Here is a 20,317-nt window from a genome sequence, read left to right on the forward strand (position 1 = left end):
TGAGCTTCTGCTGCAGACGCCGTTCATGCTCGAGCTCTCCGCTCCCCGGGTGTTCCCAGCTGTGGGTGACCTCAGGACCTCCGGCTGTGGCGGCGAGGCCCATGGGCTGAGAGCACGCTGCCCGGTGGCATCCCGGGGCTCAGTTCCTCGCCGGCCCCGCCCAGCGCGTGTGGAACCGCCAAGCAAGGCTGGTTTTCTGCTGGTCTTGGGTCTAACAGTCTGTCTCTTTTCTCTTTCAAAGCATGTAGGGCTTTGTTCCCGTGTTCTGGGGGTGTTCGGCAGTTTGGGGTAGAGGTGACTTGTAACCACATCGGCAATACCGCGCTTTTCCCACGCGCTCGCGGTGCGTGCACAGCTGGGGCGACCCTGCGAGTTGGGGGCGCTGGGGCGGGAGAGAAGAGCCTCTGCCCTCGGGGGTCAGACACTTCCTTCCCTCTGCCTTGGCCTGGTTTCCTACCTCTGGGCCAGCCTAGGGTGTCCTCCCTGGGCGCCCGGGTCCTCGTGCTGTGTGAGCCGACACCCTCCATGGCTGGCGGCCCCAAGAGCAGCTTCCCCATCTTCACTCCCAACTCACGTCTTCAGAGGCGCGGCCGCCGTGTCTGAAACGTGGGTTTCTGCTAGAAGGCAAAAGAAGCAGCCTTTAAGAATTGTCTCTGCTTATTTATTTGTTCGTAGCTCCCTTTTTTCAAATGTCGAAGCTTGCACTTACAGATTTGCATAAAGCTCTAATTTTGGTTAATTACAGCAATCGGGTGGGAGGCGCTCAGACTTCAGTTGGAAAAACAGAAATGCAGCTCAGAGCAGTGCTGGCTAGGTGATTGATCTGTCTTGGGAAGCTGTGTGTCTGTCCCTCGAGCCTGAGTGGCAGGTGGGACACAGACCCCGAAACCTTAGAGAAGCCCCTGGGGCCCCTCCCGGCTCTGTCTGGAGTTTACAGCCCTAAGGAGGTGGTGCAGAATTTGCGGGGAACGTAGTTTCAGCTCTTGGCTCAGGGGACCTCGGGCCTTCTCCCTCCCCCTGTGCAGGAGCCCCAGTTTCTCACCACAGCCCAAGCCAGCCCCCTTCGCTACTCCCCAGCACAGGACCCCAGCATTGCCTTGGCGGTCCCAGCTGCGACTTGGGTTGACAGGGCCTCACTGGTGTTGCAGGGCTGATGTGACTTTGGTTTCCTCTATCACATGATCAGGGTGGGGTCCTCTGCAAAGACCACAGCTGACAACTTGCAGGTCAGGTGGGCCGGCCTGCGGGGGGCCTGGTGAGGAAGGAGGGCGTGCGAGCTTTGCTCCTGGCCCGCTCTCTAATAAATCGTAATCAGGCCACGAGCAAAGCAGGCATCAGCACCATGCAGTTAAGTAGTCGTTGTACCCTTGTGGTGGTTGCGTGGTTTTCAGTGTGCTGCCTTTGATAGAATCCATCGAAACCAAAACTGATAGTGTGAAAAGGTTAGATTTGAATACGCAGATATTTTTAACTTTTTGTTTTTTAAAAAAAATGGTTTCGTTATCCTTGGTCAGATTATTTTTCTAACAATTTTTATTTCAGCGTTCAGGATGGGTCATGTAGCCCAATGGGCCGTATAATCCAACGATGTTAAGATGTCTTAGCAAGACATCCAACGGCAAAAATGGCTCGTTTGTCCTGCAGTTGAGGGCGGGGGCTTTCTTCCTCGCTCTGATATGTCATCTGTCGCTCCTGAGGCCCCAGTGGGGTGTCCTGGACACGTCCTGCCTGGGGCCCGGAGCCCAGGAGTGACAGTGTGTCTTGGATTCCATCTCTCCTTCTCTGAATCTGTCCTGACTTACTCCATTTTGTGGGTAAGCTCAGTAGGTTTACTGGGGCTTATTTCTAACGCCTAAGTGTTGGCAACAAAGAAAGAAAAAATACAGTTTTTTAAAATTCTCATTCCATACACTCCAAGAATGTATCACATAAGGAAAATGTCTTTACAATACCAGTTTTCTATTGGATGCATGCTATTTTCTTAGCTAAAGTTGCCAGGGGGACTTGGAAGTCCAGAAAGGGAAATAATTTAAATTAATGCTGGTGATCTTACGGTCTTTTGTAAAGTGATCATCTTGCCTCTTACCCCATAGGACTGATCAGTTTTGTACAATTTGGTATCACACTTTGCAAATGTATTATCCTTTCTAACTTTTACTGAACTGAAAGCACAAAGAAAAGCATAAAGAAAATCGGGAAGCAGTTGCCGGTGTTGGAAGGAATGTGGAAGTGAATCTGTCTTTTGACTGGTGTGTGTGCGTTTTCTCTGAATTTTCCTGACTGCTGGCAAGGCCTGTTCGTTTACAGTCGTTTTGTACCCGTGTCTGCAGGGTTTGTCAGCGCTCGTCAAAGCCAAATCCAATAAAACGTCAGTCTTTGCCCTCAGATGTGTACTTGATCTTGACTGTCAGCGTACGTAAAAATACGCCTCTTTGGGAGCTATTATAATGCAGCAGGGGTTCGCTGACGTTGGGGACAGTGGTAAGTGTTTGAGAACAGGCGTCTTTGGGCACCCGTCCTTCTGTTGGGCGTCCCCTGCCCGGAGCCGGCAAGGGGGTTTGTGGCGAGGCTCGCCCTGCGGCTGCTCACGGACACCCCCACTGCCAGGCCTGAAGCACCTGCTCCTCAGGCCTTGGCCTGTGAGGATGGTTGCAGGGGGCGCTGGTGTCCTGGGCGGGGCCCCCCATCTGCACCGCAGAGAGGTGCCTACCGCTGTTCATCTTCCCCGAGGGGAAAGGTACACGGCCCCGATTCGCTGGGCAAGCGGAGCACCGCCACCGGCTCTTGGCCTTGATACACACGTGTTCCCCGAACAGACGCTCCTCGCTCGCGGTTTGGATCCCAGACACGTCCACAGAGGGTGACTTAACCCATAAGATAACACCTGGGACACCCGTGAGACCCCCCACGCCCTCATACGTCCTCCCCGACCCCCGTCTCAGCAGCAGGACCACGAGATGCCTGTATCCACCTGTTCCTCCAGCGACGGGCGTTTGGTGCCAGGCTCTTGCTGATATAAGCGGAGCTCAGATGTCAGCCAAGCTTTCCAGTCTGCCTGGTGCCAGCTGGGACTCCTCCCCGAGGTGAATGCGAAGTCTCAGCAGGGTCTGTGTCCTCGGGCGCCCACACCCGCTGTCCGCCTCTGCCAGCGTCTGGTTCCCTATCCCTTTACCTGAGTGTGGGGCAAGGGACCTGAGCCCGGCCCACCCCTCCTGAGATGCTGCAGGCACCAGGGGGCCAACCTGTTCCTGAAGGTTCGGGGTTAGGGGCAGGGTTATGTCACTCAGCCACCACTACCTAAAATCACCTTGAAACACGGCAGTTCTCAGAGTGGGGTTCCTGGGGATCTCTCACCGTTTCCATGCCCTCACCCACAGACTCATCCATCTGTTCAGCTCCTTTCAGCACCCCCTGGCATGCTCAGTGCCCTCCCCTTTCCTACGTGGCAGACGATAGCCTTGCAGGAGGCACCCTCCTTAGAAGACAGACTTCGGAAGTTCCCTGGCGGTCCAGTGGTTAGGATTTGACGCCTGGGCAGGGAACTAGAATTCCGCGAGTCACGCAACGCGGCCCAAAAAAGAAGACCGCGAAATGGGTATCTTTCCCTCCGGTACTAACAGTGTGTATCCTCTATAGAGATCACTCATTCATTCAGCAAATGCTGAGTGCCTGCCGTGTGCCAGGCCGTGTTCTGTGCTACATGCTACAGCGGCAACAGTCAACACAGACCAAGTCGGCGCCTGACGGTGCTGACCCAGGGGCCGGGGTGAGGGGGGTGCGCAAACAGATAAAATGCACGCCTGTCACCTGGGGACAAGAGCTCCATGTGGAAAAAAATAAAGCAGGGAATAAAAATAAAGCATGTGGGACTTCCCTGGTGGCGCGGTGGTTGAGAATCCGCCTGCCAGTGCAGGTTCAAGCCCTGCTTCGCGAAGATCCCACACGCCGCGGAGCAACTAAGCCCGTGCGCCACAACTACTGAGCCTGCGCTCTAGGGCCCGCGAGCCACAACTACTGAGCCAGCGTGACACAACTACTGAAGCCCATGCACCTAGAGCCCGTGCTCTGCAACAAGAGAAGCCTGTGCACCGCAACGAAGAGTAGCCCCCGCTCGCCACAACTAGAGAAAGCCCACGCACAGCAATGAAGACCCAACACAGCCAAAAAGATAAAACCGTCTTTTTCTTAATTTACCTGACTCTGCTAGGAAGAAGGAAACATTTGAACAGAGACCAAAAGAGATTGAAAAGTGAGCCGTGGTATGTGAAGAAAGTATAGCCAGCAGAAGGAACAGCCCGTACAGAGGCCCCGGGGCAGGTGCACATGCAGGGAATTGAAAGAGCAGCCAGGACAGCCGGGACCTGTAGAACAGTCATGCCAGGAGCTCGGGGAAGCCGCCCCCAGGAGAGACCTGACAAGCTGGTCACACTTAGCAAAGAACCATTCAGAGTCCCTGGAGATTGATCAAAGGGCTTAGGACAAAGTGAGAAGCGTTTGTTTGATAATACGTACAGAAGCTCGTGAGAACACTGGAAGCCGTGGCGCTGGAGCTGGGGCCGTACCCACGCCTCACAGGGATGGCTTCAGTGTGTCGGCAGCCGCCTGGCAGTTCCCACCTCCCTGCCGCCCTGGGGTGGAGGAGCTTTTCCTGGGAGACTCGGCAGCTGGAGAGTAACCTTTACCTTCGCTGCTTCCACAGCTCCAGGGAGCACAGGGAGGGCCAGGGCTGCTGGCGTGCTGGTGTAGGGGCTCTGCGGGTAGCACCTTCTAAACCTCGGACAGAGGGGGACTCTGCCACTCGGGGCAAAAGCCTGGGTCTCCCTCCGGCCCCAGGAGGTGTAGGACCTTCTCCCGGGGGGCCCTCTTTCCTGCCAGGCTCTGTGCCTTACAGATATCCCTGCATCCGGTCCTCAGCGTCCCGGCAGGTACATTGTGATGAGTCCCCGTCACAGACAAGGAAATGAGGCCTGGGGACACACGTGCAGAGCAGGGCTCTGATCCCAGCTCACCTGTCCCGCACGCCGCCAAACCCTGACTCCTCCGTGTGGACCCCAGCCGGCAGTTAGGGGTCAGTCGCCCCCAGGCCCGGTGAATCCGTACCGGGGGATTAGGGCACACACAGTGGGAGGAGCCCTGGTGCCAAGAGCAGTGTCAGCGCAGGGCTCGCGACGCAGGAGGCTCCTCGGCAAACACGCTGACCTGAGTCGACCCCAGCTGCAAACCCACAGAAGCAGAGGGGTTTGCTCTGCTCTGCATCCACCAGGTCCGAGCTAGGGAAACCTCGCCAGAGCCCTGGGCCTCAGCCCTCCCCTCAGCCTTGAAGTTTCTGAGCTACATGAGAGCAGAACAAATAACCCCACAAGCTCCCCGAGAGCCGCCGTCTGGAGTGAAGTGATGCTGACATCGGCCACGGGTTTGTTTATGCTCTTCTAGACTGAACCCTCTCGGATGATATCCCCACCACCCCAGCCTGCCCCCCCGGAGAGTGACGTTCTCTGTAACCACATCACCACAGTCCCGCCAACCCAAATGAGATCCCCAGCATCCTCTCTCACAAGCCCACGGTCAAATTTCGCCCCAGTTGTCCCCAGACATGCTTTTTCCAACAAGAAATCAAGGACCACACGTGGCTCTTGCTCATCGCGCCATGAAGGTTCTTATGCTGCAGCATCTCCTCCCTTACTTCTCTCTCACGACATTGCATTTGGGGAGAGTGTGTCTAACCTTGACCCTACACCTCCCAGGTAGACTGTGATTGCTCTGGGGATGGTCTCGCAGGGGTTGTGACCTCTCTGCTTGGTCTCGGGACCCCAGGGTGGGAAGCCCAGCAGTCTGACGCCCCCGGCATCGCCGGCCAGGTGAAGCCTTGGATGGATGGGCCGGTTGCCGTGATCTCCAACATCAGCCTTCCAGCTTTCTCAGGAAGCTGATACAGCGAAAGGCTTTATTTTCAACTCCGGGAAAGGATGAGTTCCCCCAGCCCAGAGTCAGGACTGGGTCCCCGGAGCACAGGCTGGTTTTCTCTGAGACCTGGGCCCAGGGGCAGCCCAGGACTGGCGCACGGTCTGGCCCAGTTCTCTATCTCTGGGGAAACAAACCCAACGAGGAGGCCAGTTCTCACCTGGCCAGGCGCTGAACCAGGCACCGTGGGGACATGGCAGACCCCAAAGAACATCATCTCCCCAAGAGGTCCTGCCTCCACATGCACAGATTATCACCTGATTCTCATCTTTAAGCCGTGGATCCACCTAGGACGTCGGATAAATTCCAGGCTTAGCACACGGGGCAGCAGGCCCGGACGTGGCCGGATTGTGCAAGGAGCCGACGGAACCCTGGAATAAACTTGATTATTGTACCAGCACCCTGACTAAATACATGAAACATAAGCCAAGTCAGTTTTGTTTACAAGCACAACAGGACCGCAGAGAAGTGGCAAGGCTCAGCTCTGTTTTCTGAGCCTGCAGAGCCTGCTGGAGCCGGGTCTGCACACTCGGGTAGTGACCCTGCTGGGGGTTCGGAAGGTGGGAGAAGGCCCAGCTTCCACCCTGCACCATCACCACCCCCGGCCACGTGCAGAAGCTCAAGATGGCCCCCGAGCTCCCTCGCGGAAGAAAGGGCCCCGCAGAGGCTGGAAGAGGGGAGGGCCCTCTGTCTCCCCCAAGACCACCTCGCCCTTCCTTCCGCAAGAGCTGGGAGCCAGGCGGCAGGCGGGCCTTGTCCTTACTTGACTTACAAAACGGACTGGCCTTTCAACCGGCACGTCGGCTCCCAGCCTGGTCGAGGAGCAGGCCCGAGGCCACTCCCTGTGGGGCTTGTTAGATCAAACTCATATTTTATGGTAAGACAAGAAAAATTTAAACAAAAAATTCTGCCCTTTGGCGTCCTCTCCCCCGCACCGTGCCTCGTGTATCCACGTTGGGAGTCGACCAAAGCTCCCCGTCGACAGAAATTCCTGCTCAGCCAAGAAGAGCAACATTTTCCCAGCATCTACAGGACAACTCCTTAAAGATAACGTTCCTTCTTGGTCTTGTAAGGGACCACGTGACCCACCACGATGCCACTTAGACCTGGGTTATGTAAACTGTCAATAATCCCTCTGTCTCAAAAACCTTACATATCTGTGTCTTGACTTCTAATGGGCGGAACAGTCCTCAGAGCTTTCTGAGATGCTCTTCCCGGGTTAGAATCCTCAAATTTGGCTCAAAACTTTCCATGTCTTTCTTAGATCGACTGATTAACTTTTTTGGCGGCAGGATTTGGGGGGAGGTGAGAGGTGAGGGGCTTCCGGAGGGGGATCCCCTTCAGGACCAGCGGGTGTACGCACCTTGGTGCCCTCTGACCTTTCTCTGGGAACAGCTGCCCGAAGAGGGCTGTCCGCACACTGCCCACGAGGACGCGCGTGGCTGCCGGGGGCTGGCGAGGGCAGGAGCCGGGGCCTGCTGTGTGCGTGGCAGGGGGGCTTGCTCTAGTCCCGACGGCAGGGGCTGCAGGTGGGCGAGACTCTGGTTGACTCAGCCGTCCCCCCTCTGCGGGATCTGACGGTACGTTTCCCTTTGGGGAAGCAGCTCGCACTGAGCCCCAAACTCAGCCCATGGAAGCAAGTGGCAGGGGGACGGGGCCGCCTGCGTTTTGACTCAGTTCAACCTCGTGTCCATCAGATGCCTGGACAACCCTTTGTTCCCAGGACTCATGGCCTCTGAGGCCCCATCTAAAAACGACTGCAATTCTTCCTGGCATTAGTCACTGCCTGCTGACTAAGGCTTCAGGCCATCAATCTTTTTTTTTTTTTTTAAACATCTTTATTGGAGTATAATTGCTTTACAATGGTGTGTTAATTTCTGCTGTATAACAAAGTGAGTCGGCTATACATATACATATGTTCCCATATCTCCTCCCTCTTGCATCTCCCTCCCACCCTCCCTATCCCACCCCTCTAGGTGGTCACAGAGCACCGAGCTGATCTCCCTGTGCTATGTGGCTGCTTCCCACTAGCTATCTGTTTTACATTTGGTAGTGTATATATGTCCATGCCACTCTCTCACTTCGTCCCAGCTTACCCTTCCCCCTCCCCGTGTCCTCAAGTCCATTCTCTACGTCTGCATCTTTATTCCTGTCCTGCCCCCAGGTCTTCAGAACGATTTTTTTGATTCCATATATATGTGTTAGCACATGGTATTTGTTTTTCTCTTTCTGACTTACTTCACTCTGTATGACAGACTCTAGGTCCATGCACCTCATTACAAATAACTCAATTTCGTTTCTTTTTATGGCTGAGTAATATTCCATTGTATATATGTGCCAAATCTCCTTTATCCATTCATCTTTTGATGGACACTTAGGTTGCATCCAGGTCCTGGCTTTTGTAAAGAGAGCTGCAGTGAACATTGTGGTACATGACTCTTTTTGAATTGTGGTTTTCTCAGGGTATATGCCCAGTAGTGGGATTGCTGGGTCATATGGCAGTTGTATTTTTAGTTTTTTAAGGAACCTCCATACTGTTCTCCATAGTGGCTGTATCAATCTACATTCCCACCAGCAGTGCAAGAGGGTTCCCTTTTCTCCACACCCTCTCCAAGGCCGTCAATCTTGAAATCCTATTAGTACTTCTCAACCTAGGATTTTAAGAATAAAAGATGACAATATACTCAGCTGGCAGCTCACGGGTTTGAAGCCTGTTTTATAGGCACCTTCCCTCGGGCGCAACTGGTAGCCTGGCCCGTGGCTCACACTGACAGTGACTCCAAAACGATAGCAGATTCTACGCTCAGACTTTCCCCCAATAACTGGCTTCCTGTCCGTGAGAGGAGACATTGCTCTTTCTTCCCCAGGAGGAATTCTGCCAATGCTATTTACTTTTTTTTTTAATTTATTTATTTTTGGTTGCATTGGGTCTTTGTTGCTGTGCACGGGCTTTCTCTAGTTGCAGCGAGTGGAGGCTACTCTTTGTTGCGATGCGCGGGCTTCTCTTGTTGCGGAACATGGGCCCTAGGCACGCGGGCTTCAGTAGTTGTAGCGCGAGGGCTCAGTAGTTGTGGCACACGGGCTCAGTTGCTCTGCAGCATGCAGGATCTTCCCGGACCAGGGCTCAAACCCGTGCCCCCTGCATTGGCAGGCGGATTCTTAACCACTGCGCCACCAGGGAAGTCCCAACGCTACTTACTTTTAACACAGTTAAGTTGGCAGCTTTATCATAAATGATGGTTGCATAAATACGTCGTGAAATCTGCCAGTGAAAACGCTGCAAAGAATGGGGATGAGAGCGGATGGCACTCAGGTGTGTTATGCCACAGTTTTTTCCTAAGGTGCTGGACAGAGTCCCCCTTCTTTGCCTTCGGAGCCATCGAGCTCCCCACGCTCAACCACAGCCTCCCCTACCCCGTTTTAACTACACAGCTCACCTTCTGTTCCCCAAACACGCTGTGCTCTTTACCCACCGGGTTCCTGGGGATCCCGTGGCTGGAAGGTTTTCCCGCTCTTCCTGGCCAGTTCTGAATCCTGGGACCGCTTGGGAATGTGCTGTGGGTTCCATGGGCACCTCCCAGATGAGTGAAGACCCCCACCCTTGCCTCCAGCTTCCGTGAACTGTTTGAATAGGTGCATCTGAGATGACTTCTGGAAGCCCAGTGAGTCCATGAAATCAACCTCAAATCATCCCATTTCATCCCCCATATTATTAATTATTATTATTGCTGTTGTTGTTGTTTAGGAATAGAAAAGTTTCATCTGAGCCAAAGTGAGGACTCTAGCCCAGAAGACAGTCTCTCGGATAACGCTGAGGAACTGCTCTGGAGAAGCATGGTTTCCTCTCAGAGCACAGAACATCAAATGAGTCAGGGATACGTTCCTTGAAGTCTTCAAAAAAAAGTAGGTCAGCACGTACACAGCGAGTCAGTATGGCCTTGGCACCTGGGAAGGGAATCTTATCATGGAAGGAGGACCGGCTTTGGCTTTCCAGGAAGGAAGGCATTGAATCTTTATTTTTAATACGGGTAGTCTTTACTCCTGGGCACTGTGCCCTTTTCTTTAATGATTAAAGCAGATGTACAACATATGTTTTAGGCCACAAATAGGCTATTCTAGTTAGCATAAACTTCAAGTCAACTCATGTATAAGGCAGAGTGACTTCCCATACATCAATGTGTGAACATTCCTTCTATCATTTCCCCCCTTGGGGCATAAATCTTTTGATAGAAAGCATTGATAATTATCATGTTTGTCCCCTGATGCTAGGGCGGTTGCAGCCTGACCTGCTCTGTGATGTCCCTTGATGTTATGACTGCTTCTTTCTATCTTCTTCCTTTCTCTCTCTCTCTTTCTTTCTTCCTTCCTTTTTTTTTTTTTAATAGGAACAGATTTGCCTAGTAAGCCTTGTTTGGGGTAATTGATTGAGGTAGTTGACAAACACAGTTGTGTATGTCGTCAAGGAAGAATTTTATAGGTTATACACATTATCAATCATAGCCAGTTATCACACAAACATTGTATGTGTGCTTTCAGCGGTAGACTGAAAGCAAGCTGTGATACACGTCACGAATAGCTTTCATCCCCCGTATTATTAAACCCATGTTATGCATTGAATCGTGTCCTCAAAATAATGCTGAAGTCCTAACCCCCAGCACCTGTGTTTGTGACCTTATGTGGAGACAGGGTCTTTGCAGATGATCAAGGTAAGATGAGATCGTTAGGGAGGGCCCTACTCCATCACGACCGTGTCCTTATACAAAGGGAACCTGTGGACACAGACGAGGCACACAGGGAGAACGCCATGTAAAAACAAAGGCAGAGGGACTTCCCTGGTGGCGCAGTGGTTAAGAATCTACCTGCCGATGCAGGGGACATGGGTTCGATCCCTGGTCTGGGAAGATCCCACGTGCCGCAGAGCAACTAAGCCCGTGCGCCACAACTACTGAGCCTGCCCGCTGCAACCACTGAAGCCCGTGTGCCTAGAGCCCGTGCTCTGCAACAAGAGAAGCCACCACAATGAGAAGCCCGTGCACCGCAATGAAGGGTAGCCCCCGCTCGCCGCCACTAGAGAAAGCCTGCACGCAGCAACACAGACCCAATGCGGCCAAAAATAAAAAATTAAATTAAAAAAAAAAAACACAGGCAGAGATCAGAGTGATGCTTCCACAAGCCAAAAAACCCCGAGATTGCCAGCACACCACCAGAAGCTGGGGGAGAAGCCTGGAACAAATTCTCCCTCAGAGGCCTCAGAAGGAACCAGCCCTGCCCACACCTCGATCTTGGACTTCCAAGATCCAAAGGCTCCAAGCCTCCAAAACTGAGAGAGAACAAATCTCTGTTGTTTCAGCCACCCAGTTTGTTATAGCAGCCCTCAGAACTATAGACCCCAATTTTACAACTGAGGAGACTGTGGCAGAGAAAGGTCGTGTAAGGCTGGTTTTGAGCACAGGCCGTGGCATAACTGTCTGCATTCCCTCTTAATGACGATTCGCTGAAATGCATCAAAACAAACTGGCCTGCGTTTGGGATGGAGCCAGGTTTGGGAGGTGAGCTTCTCGGGATCCTGTGTCTGAGGGGAGGAGGTCATTCCCGAATAAAATATTTCCTCCTGTCAGACCCAAGTCCCCGTTTATAACAAAAACTGAACACCTCCATCCTGAAATGAACCTGCTACATTCATATACTTTAAAAATCAATATTATGTCCTGACTATAATATAAAGGAGAAATACATTTATATCTCCATCAACTGATTTCGACATGTACATGCATGGGTGAGGGCCATGCTTGGGCTGACACACAGAGCCATCAAAACGAACAATTACAAAAGCCACAGACACAGATACAGACGCACGGAATGGACCACTCAGGTCCCATCTGACGTTGCCATTGGAAACATGATTTCATGAAATGGTGAGTAGCTCTAGGGAAAGGTCAAAACAAAACAAAATGTAACCTGTCAATTTGCATGGCATTTGTACTCCTGGAAAATTATGGTAAAGCCATGCAAAAACGTCTTTGTGTTTATATTGGTCAGCTCAGGCGGCCAGAACAGAATACCACACACGGGGCAGTTTAAACCACAGACATTCATTTCTCACGGTTTTGGAGGCTGGACGTCCAGGATCTGGGTGCCAGCACAGATGGGTTCTTTGTAAGCCCCTCTTCCTGGCTTATGGATGGCCATCTTCTCGCTGTGACCTCACATGGTGGAGGGAGGGGGGAGAGCTCTCCAGTGTTATAAGGACACTAATCCCATAGGATCAGGGCCCCCACCCTTATGACCTCATTTAACCTTAACTATTTCCCTGGTGCAAATACAGCACACTGGAGTTTCAGGACCTGAACATATGGATCTGGGGAGACACAGTTCAGCCCATACAGTGTTTAGATGTAAAACACACTTAGAAGCTAGATGAGGCTCATAATTTTAAAAATTTTGCACACTTGAAAATGTGCCAGGATCTTTTGTGTCTGTGAGACCACCCTGCGCTTTGCTGGGTAGAAAGCACCCCGAGCTGGGTTCGCACAACCAAGCACCACCGTCCACAGGAAGTCACGGAAGACCCTTCTGTTGGGAGGTCGTGGGGTGCGGAGGATTTTTCTAGGGTGGACATGGGGGTAGTTTTCTTTTTATTGGTCCTGCCTGGGGATCACCGTGTTTCTTCAGTTAATGGGTTGGTGTCTTTTGGGAGCTTCTCAGCTACTGTTGCTTCAAAAATTGTTCCCACCCCATTCTCTCTCCTGTCCATGTAGGACTATTTACTCATGTACTGGGCCTTCTCACTACCCTCCACGTGTCGTTTAAGCTCCTCCTATGGTTTTTATTTATTTATTTATAATTAAATATTATTGGAATATAGTTGCTTTACAATGTTGTGTTAGTTTCTACTGTACAGCAAAGTGAATCAGCTATACATATACACATATCCCCTCTTTTCTGAATTTCCTTCCCACTTAGGTCACCACAGAGCACTGAGTAGAGTTCCCTGTGCTATACAGTAGGTTCTCATTAGCTTCTATGGTTTTTTGTTTTTTGTTTTTTAATATTTATTTATTTAAGCTGCCCTGGGTCTTAGTTGCGGCATGCAGGATCTAGTTCCCCCATCAGGGATTGTGCCCAGCTCCCTGCCTTGGGAGCACAGAGTCTTGCCCAGTGGACTGCCAGGGAAGTCCCCCTATGATTTTTGTTTGTTTGGTTGGTTTTTATAAGTATATTTCATTTATTTATTTTTGGCTGCTTTGGGTCTTCATTGCTGTGCACGGGCTTTCTCTAGTTGTGGCGAGCGGGGGCTACTCTTCGTTGCAGTGCACGGGCTTCTCATTGCGGTGGCTTCTCTTGCTGTGGAGCTCGGGCTCCGGGCATGCGGGTTTCAGTTGTTGTGGCTCGAGGGCTCTAGAGCGCAGGCTCAGTAGCTGTGGCGCACGGGCTTAGTTGCTCCACGGCATGTGGGATCTTCCCAGACCAGGGCTCGAACACATGTCCTCTGCATTGGCGGGCGGATTCCTAACCACCACGCCACCAGGGAAGTCCCACCTGTGGTTTTTAAAAGCTCTGTTTTCTCTGTGTGCTTGGCTTCCCGTTCGTTCATCATATGCCCGTGTCCAATCTCCCATCAAATCCCCCGCTGACTTCGTTTCAGATGTTGCCTCTTTCCCACATGGTTCTCATACCCAGCTGGTAGTCATTTCCTTGGCACACATTTATACAAGTATGGTGTGGCAATATGCGTGCAGATTCTCACACATGTGCACACCTTTTAACCCCCAAATTCCACTGTTTGGAATTTGACATTAGGCAATACTTAGGAGTGTGTGCAAAGGCTGTGCAAGTTTGCACTCCCAGAGCTGTTCACAACTCAGGGGCTGAGTCCATAGTTACCTCACTGGCGAAACTTGGGCGGAACCGAAATTGGCCTGGGAGTTCCACGAAGGCTGTCCCTCTAATGTTGGGACAGGGCACTGTCACTCTGCTCAGTGGCCAGAAGAAATGTCTGACTTGTGTTTCCAGGCCACACTGCTCAGAAAGGACACAAGAGACCGGCTCAGCTGGCCTGCGCTCCCCCTGGGCAATCGGGGGAAGGGAGAGGAGCTTGGGGGTGGGGTGGGGGGAGGCGGCCCCCTTCTCACAGGGACACCGGCCCTGGCCCAGACTGCCAGCCACACCCACACCCACTGCCTTTACTTTTTTTTTTTTTTAACTGAAGTATAGCTGATTTACAATGTTGTGATAATTCATGCTGTACAGCAAAGCGATTCCATTATACATGTTTATCTATAGTGCATTCCATTATGGTTTATCCCAGGATATTGATTATAGCTCCCTGTGTTATACAGTAGGACCCTGTTGTTTATCCATCCTATACGTAAGAGTTTGCGTCTGCTAATCCCAAACTCCCACTCCATTCCTCCCCCACGGCACCCCCCCTGGCAACCACAAGTCTGTTTTCTATGTCCGTGAGTCTGTTCCTCTTTTGTAAATAAGTTCATTTGTATTTTTTTCTGTTAGATTCCACACATGAGCGACATCATATGATATTTGTCTTTGTCTGACTTACTTCACTTAGTATGATAATCCCTAGGTCCATCCACGATGCTGTAAATGGCATTATTTCATTCTTTTTTATAGTTGAGTAATATTCCATTGCATGCATGTAGCACATCTTCTTTTTATTATTATTATTATTATTTTAATTTTGGCTATGCTGGGTCTTCATTGTGGTGCGCGAGCTCTTCGTTGCAGGCTCCTCTCTAGTTGTGGCGAGAGCCCACAGGCTCAGTAGTAGCAGTATGCGGGCTCTCTAGTTGCAGCGCGCGGGTTTAGTTGCCCTGAGGCATGTGGGATCTTAGTTCCTGGACCAAGGGTTAAACACGCGTCCCCTGCATTGGAAGGAGGACTCTTAACCACTGGACCACGAGGGAAGTCCCTGTACCACATCTTTATCCATTCATCTGTTGAAGGACATTTAGGTTGTTTCCGTGTCTTGCCTTTCCTTTCTTTAATAGGTGGTTTCGCTCTCTTTTCTTAGGCTGAGCACTTGGAGTTGAATTCACGCAGCTTAAATGAGACTCTACTCTTGTGAAGAAGTGACAACCTAAACATCCATTAACTGAGACAAGGATGTGCTGAAGAAAAAACCATCTATGTGAGTAAAATACAGTCATGAAAAATGATGATATAAAATAATTATCGGGGCTTCCCTGGTGGCGCAGTGGTTGAGAGTCCGCCTGCCGATGCAGGGGACGCAGGTTCGTGCCCCGGTCCGGGAGGATCCCACATGCCGCGGAGCGGCTGGGCCCGTGAGCCATGGCCGCTGAGCCTGCGCGTCCAGAGCCTGTGCTCCGCAATGGGAGGGGCCACAGCAGTGAGAGGCCCGCGTACCACAAAAAAAAAAAAAAAAAAAAAAAAATTATCGACGTGGAAAGATGCACACAATCATGCATTAATGAAAATGGTTATAAAACAGCACGAGAGATCGGACTCTTCAACTCTTAAAAAAAACATAAAACTTCTAGATTTAAATCAAAATGTTACCAATGGGTCACAGAGTTACACACGATTTTTATTTATAAACTTGTATCGTTTTAATTCATAGATCTTATTTTTTTAGAATAGCTCTAAGTTTGTAGAAGAATTGAGCAGATAGTACAGAGAATTTTGATCCACGACCTCTCACGTACACAGTCTCCCCTATTATTAACCTCTGGAATTAGTGTAGCACATTTGTTAAAATTAACGAACCAGCATTATAACGTTGTTTTTAAGTGAAGTCCATAGGTCACAATAGGGTTCACTCTTGGTGTTGTACATTCTGTGGATTTGGACAAATGGGTGATGACACACACCCACCATTTACAGTCTCACATAGAGTAGTTTCTCTGCCCTAAAATTCCTCTGCACTCTGCCTATTCATCCCTCCCTGCCCTCCCCGTTGGCAACCACTGATTCTCTTTTACTACCTGTGTAGTCTTACCCTCTCCAGATGTCACACAGTTGGAATCATACAGTCTGTAGACTTCTCAGATTGGCTTTTGCCACTCAGCCATGCATTCAAGTTTCCTGCATGTCTTGTCTTTTCGTGTTTTGATAGCTTATTTATTTAACTTCTAAATAACAGTCCACTCTGTAGACATACCTTGGTTTTTTTATCCACTCGTCTACTGAGGGGTGTCTTGGTTGTTTCCATTCCTGGCAATTGTGAATAAAGCTGCTATAGGGACTTCCCTGGTGGTCCGGTGATTAAGACTCTACACTTCCAATGCAGAGGGTCTGGGTCTGATCCCTGGTCAGGGAACTGGGATCCCACATGCTGTGTGGCATGGCCAGAGAAAAAAAGGTGGCTATAAAGTCTGTGTACAGGTTTCTGTGTGGACATAAGTCTTCAACTTATTAGGTAAATATCAAGGAACACAATTGCTAGATTGTATGGTAAAACTATGTGTAGCTTTATTAAGCTTTATTAGACAAACAGTGTTCCAAAGTGGCTGTACCATTTTAGATTCCCACCAGCAATGAATGAGAGTTCCTGTTGCTCTACACCCTCGTCAGTATTTGGTGTTGTCAGGGTTCTGGACTTCAACGATTCTAAAAGGTGATATCGTTGTTTTAATTTGCATTTCCCTGATGACATACAATGTTGAGAAATTTTCACATGCGTACCTTCTTGGGTGAGGTTTCTGTTCAGATCTTTTGCCCATTGTATTTTATTTACTTATTTACTGGCCACACCACGATCCCAGTTCCCTGACCAGGGATCAGACCTGCGCGCCTTGCAGTGGAAGTGTGGAGTCCTAACCACTGGACCGCCAGAGAATTCCCTTGCTTATTTTTAATTGGAGTGTTTGTTTTCTTATTATTGAGTTTTAAGAATTCTTTGTGTATTTTGGACACTGGTCCTTTATCAGTGTTTTGTAAGATTTAAAGATTTTCTTTGATGCTGGGACACAACACGCTGACACTCAGGCAGATGAAAGGCAGGATTCTCCATTACTTAGTGGTCCAAAGAGGAGTAGGCTGCCACACAGGGCCACACAGAGGTTGCACCTGGGGACATCAGTAGACTGACGTGACCAAGGAAAGACTCAGTGAGCTTGAAGATATGTCAGTAGAAACCAACTCAAATGCAGAGAGAAAAAGGAATGAAAAACATTGAACAGAAGATCCAAGAACCGTGGGACAATTGCAAAAGCTGTAGCACACACACAGATCCAGGAAGCTGAGAGAACACCAAACAGGATAAATGCCAGAAAAAAACTACACCCAGGCATATCATATTCAAACTGCAGGGAATCAAAGACAGAGAAAACGTTAGAAGAGGTCAGAGGGAAAAACCACCCTACCTACAGAGGCACAAGGATAGGGATTACATCTGACGTGTCCTCAGAAACCACGCAAGCAAGAGGGTGGAGTGAAACATCCAGTGTGCTCAAAGATAAAACCACCAACGAGATTCCGTATCCAGTGAACTCTTCCTTCAAAAGTGAAGGAGGAATAAAGACTTTCTCTGACAAACAAAACCTGAGGGCATTTGTTGCTGGTAGATCTGCCTTGCAAGAAATGTTAAGAGGAGTTCTCTGGGTATCCACTCAGAAGCACTTCTGGGTCTTTTCTTCCTCCCCTCACTTGGGACAGCAAGCTGGGGGCTGCCCTCCCCCTTGGTCAGGCAGGATCAGGGAAGGAAGGAGAGAGAGAGAGAGAAAGAGAGACAGAGAGAGAGAGGAAGGAAGGAAGGAAGGAGGGAAGGTAGGAAGACGGGAGGGAGGGAGGAAGAAAGAAAGAAAGAAAGAAAGAAAGAAAGAAAAAGAAAGAAAGAAAGAAAGAGAAAGAAAGAGGAAGAAAGGGACAAAGAAAGAAAGGAAGAAAGAAAGAGGAAGGAAGTGGGGAGGGAAGGAAGGAGGGAGGAAAGAAAACAAGAAAGGGAGGGAGGGAGGGAGGAAAAAGAAAGAAACAGTTTTGAAAGAATGACCTCCCTGTGCATCTCTTTTCTAAGTTTGGATTTTTCCTTGAAGAATTCAGTTTTCTTTTTTCTTTTTGTTTTGCTTTGAATGTCCTTTTCTTAAAAAATTTAAAAACAGCTTTATTGAAATATAATTCAAATGACAGAGTTCAACCATTGAAAATGTACATTTTGGGACTGCCCTGGTGGTGCAGTGGTTAAGAATCCGCCTGCCAATGCAGCGGACCGGGTTCGAGCCCTGGTCCGGGAAGATCCCACGTGCTGCGGAGCAACTAAGCCCGTGCACCACAACTACTGAGCCTGCGCCCTAGAGCCCACGAGCCGCAACTACTGAGCCCACGTGTCACAACTACTGAAGCCCGCACACCTAGAGTCCGTGCTCCGCAACAAGAGAAGCCACCGCAATGAGAAGCCCGCGCACCGCACCGAAGAGTAGCCCCTGCTCGCTGCTACTAGAGAAAGCCCGCACGCAGCAACAAAGACCCAACGCAGCCAAAAATAAATAAATGTTTATAAATTTAAAAAATGTACATTTTGATGATTTTTAGTATATTGACAGAATTGTGCATCCGTAGAATAATCTAATTTTAGAACATTTTCGGCATAACCCTTCACAATCGTGTCCATATTTAGCCATCACTCCCATTCTCTGTCCAAACCTCAGCCGTGAGCAACCACCGATCTGCTTTCTGTCTCTGTGGGTCTGTAGAGTTGCCTATTCTGGACGTTTCGTAGAAACGCAGCCTACAGTCTGTGACCTTGTGACGGGCACCAGTGTCGTCTGGGGAAAAAACTCCTCTGCCTCCTCCCCTCCCGTCTGCTCCGAAGGGCGGGGCCTGGGCAGCGTCCCACGGAGCCTGAGAGCCCCGGTCACAGACGCGTGCGCCACGGGGGTGCTGCCGGGTGCTGTTCCCGTGTCGAGGAGCCTGCGGGCCAGTGCGGATGCCCCGCCCGGGGGGCCGCGCCTGCCTCTTGTCCGACGGGCGCCCTGTGTTGGTGCCCCGGGAGCTGGACAGCAGGAGAGTCAGCACGGGTCAGAGGAGGAAGGAGGCCAGGCTGGAGCTTCCGAGAAAGGAGGAAAGTCACTGGGAAGAGGCTGGGGAAGACGAAGGGGAGGGAGGCCGAGGATGCAGCACCAGAGACAGCATCCTGGGTCCCCCTGCATCGGGGGCCTCACGGCTGGGGACCCTCTGGAGACTGGCTGCCCAAGAGGAGGGAGCACAGGTCTGAGCACCAGGCCACCCCAGGCGCTCGGGGGCCCTCTGCTTGGCGGGAGGTGTCCAGGCCCCGCCTCAGCTTCCCAGTGTCTGGAATGAATCAGAACCCCCGGCCACACCTCTAGCTTTGTGTTTTGTTCTAAATGAACGTTATGTTTTACCACCCTTGGCTTGTCCCTGGGTTTGTTCTGCTTAATTTTGATGTGTCAGCTCCTAGAGTGGAGAATTTGCTTTCATGACGTTTGATAACGCAGTGAGCTTGCTTGCCTTTTCCTTTTATTTTGCAGTAAAGTATACAGAAAGTAGATTTACCACTTTAACCATTTTTAAGCGTACAGTTCAGTGATATTAAATAGAGTCATAATGTCGCACAGCCATGGCCACTGCTCCTCCGTAACTCTTTTCATCTCGTAAACCCATTACACGCTCCCTCCCCATTTCCACCCACCCTGGGAACCAACCACTCTACTTTCTGTCTCTACGATTTGGACTAATCTAAGTACCTCACGTACGAGGAATCATACAGTATTTGTCGTCTTGTGACTGGTTTATGTCACCGAGCATAATGTCCTCAAGTTTCATCCATGCTGCGTACGTCAGGATTTCCTTCTTTTTTAAGGCTGAATAGTATTCCATTCTATGGATACACCACATTTAGTTTACCCATTCATGCCTTGATGGATATCTGAGTTGTTTCCACTGTTTGGCTTTGTAAATAATGCTGTTATGGAACATGGATGTGCAAATATCTGTGTGAGTCTCTGCTTTCAGTTCTTTGGGGCATATACCCAGACATGGGATTGCTGGTTGTATGGTAATTTTATATTTAATTTTTTGAGACTTGCCTTTTTTATTACCAGTTGGTTGATTTATCCATCCACCCTTCCACTCCTCCCTCCTTCGCTCCCTGCATCCAACGTTTATTGACTACCACCGGCCACGCACAGTATGGATGTTGTGGTGTAAGACAGACAGCACTGGCCCCTGCCTTAATGGAGTTAACAGTCAAGTGGGGGAAGCTGATTTTATTAACCACCAGCCTTTATCGTGTGCCCCCATGTGATTCCCCCAGGAAATATGTGTGAGAGATGCTGTTATTACCCCAGTTTTCCAGATGAGGTACTACAGAGCTGAGGGTGTACCTTGGCCAGAGCAGACCTTAATAAAGGACTGCAGTTGT

The sequence above is a fragment of the Phocoena phocoena genome, chromosome 4 (assembly GCF_963924675.1).
Source record: "Phocoena phocoena chromosome 4, mPhoPho1.1, whole genome shotgun sequence".
NCBI classification, from domain to species: Eukaryota; Metazoa; Chordata; class Mammalia; order Artiodactyla; family Phocoenidae; genus Phocoena; species Phocoena phocoena.